The sequence below is a fragment of the Quercus suber genome, unplaced genomic scaffold (genome assembly GCF_002906115.3).
Source record: "Quercus suber isolate HL8 unplaced genomic scaffold, Cork oak 2.0 scaffold_589, whole genome shotgun sequence".
In the NCBI taxonomy this organism is placed as follows: Eukaryota; Viridiplantae; Streptophyta; class Magnoliopsida; order Fagales; family Fagaceae; genus Quercus; species Quercus suber.
The window spans coordinates 287,191-289,261 of NW_027070034.1; the positions used below are offsets into that span (position 1 = coordinate 287,191).

Consider the following 2,071-nt stretch of genomic DNA (forward strand, 5'->3'; position numbering starts at 1 on the left):
TACAATTTCTTTTTTAGTAAATTAAGACCAGGCATTATTGTTGGTAGGAAAACTCCTAGTTTACATTATTCTAGCAATGTACTAGCAATGTAAGATTTACATTAATAGTACAATACAAACTTAAAATTACACTTGCTGGTATTTTATTCAGTTTTCAAAAGGTGCTCATGGTGGATACAAGTGGCACCATGGAGAGAGGACATATTTTAAGGAAAAATCACCGGATAGAACAAAATTAAAATATGGATAAAAATGTTTCAATTAGCTTAATTAGTAAAGTTTCTTAAAATCAAATAAGAGATCTGAAACTCAAACCCTATTTATACCAAAATTCAATTAGTGTTTTAGTCTGATAATAAAAAGTAAATATCATAAAGGGTACGTCATAGGTTGAAAATCTATCATATCTAAAAATAAATTAAAAAAAAAAAAGGTGGAGATGAGCATTATTGATTATAGTAAATAAATAATGTGAATTTTAACATTAATCATATTTCGATTTTAAAAATTAACTAAGTTGACAAAAGATTGGTACGAGGGGGCTGAAATACATCCCTCCAATCACATTAATACTTACCCCATAGGAAATAGACACATCCACAATCCCAAACAATCATTCAAGCTCACTTTTCTGAAAGCTGTTCAAAATCCATGGAGCAAAAAGATCATGAAGCTCCATTCTCGCTTCAAAAACAAAGAAGTGAAGTGGCCATGGCACTGGCCCTATGTACATGTAAGCAGTCAAATACCCTTTCCTTCTGAGCTAGGGATGACATGTTCAAGACTATGAACTCCACGTTCTTTGATATTATCATTGAGGGGTTGAAACACTTTGGTTCACAACCTGTTCTAACTTCTAAGTCAGAAAGCTTATCAACTGAGTCTGAGGACTTCTGTCGTTTATCCTAAAAAAAAAATGAGTCTGAGGACTTTGATGGTGAATTATTGCTTTATTGGAGATGGTAGTACGTGGGGTGAGGTCTGAGAGACTATTTTTTGAGCCTGATGACACAAGCTCGATCTTGGAGAAGGGCAAAGGATGATGGGTTTCCATTTGGAAAAAGTGTAGTGTTGGTAATGGATTGTCTAATGAGCAGAAAGATTGGGAGTTCTTGGAGGGATTGCTAAGGTGGCATTTAAGGATAAATGGTAAGAAGAATAATGGGAAGAAGACCCAAAAAACTAACGGACAGTGTCTTGACAGGATGAAAGTCAGCTCGCCCAGGAGGTAACGACATCAAGAAGCTGACTCTGTTATGGTTGATGGGAATAAGACAAACTGACGATCTTGAAGCTGACGGTTTTAGTGAAACCTTGGCTTGGTCACCACGCATGAGTATATAAGGAAATGACTTATATCCCATGCTTAATGTTAGTATCCTACAAGGAAAAGATTTCGTAATATGCGCTCATTAGAATTCCTATAAGGAAAGGATTTCTAGCCTAAGGAAGAGATGGTCAACCCTCTGCTACTATAAAAGCCCCAATACCCTCACAAATTAAGGTACACATAATTACGCCCTCTCTAGCACTCTAGAGTTGTAAAAAGGTTCTAACTTGACCTTCGGAGGGTATTTGGTTGGCACCACACCGGTGCTCTCTGTTAAGTCCTTTCTTTTCTTTGTACAAGTATCGTTTCAAGTGAGCAAGTATCGTGTAACTCACTGGTGATATTTTCAGCATCATCAGGTTCATAGTTGGTGCCTTTATGGATCTGCTTATTGGTCTTGTTGCCACTCTTGTTCTGATTCAACTTCTTATTCTTATGCTATTTCGATAAAAGAAAATTTATGAACTTACATAGTTGTACCCATGGTTGTCAAAATCCCGATCTGGATCTTACGATCCTACGATCCTATGATTTTACGATCTCACCTGCCTAAAACGATCTAAATCTTTCAAGGATCTTAGCGATCGTTCAGGATCATACGATTCTGACGATTTCAAACGATTTTGGTTTCTTGTAATATTCTTTAACTTAACAGAAGGTTCAGTTGAACCCAAATGAAAAATAATATTCCAATAGATCAAGTTTTGCTATTATAATGTAGCGAGATAGAGTGTTAGTTGA

The 2,071-nt window shown here is 36.0% G+C and overlaps 1 pseudogene; it reads left to right on the top strand.

Annotated features, from left to right (window-relative positions):
* Nucleotides 1–651: 651 nt before the first annotated feature.
* Nucleotides 652–1,794, top strand: LOC112015479 (transcription repressor OFP13-like; annotated as a pseudogene).
* The last annotated feature ends 277 nt before the right edge of the window (nucleotides 1,795–2,071 follow it).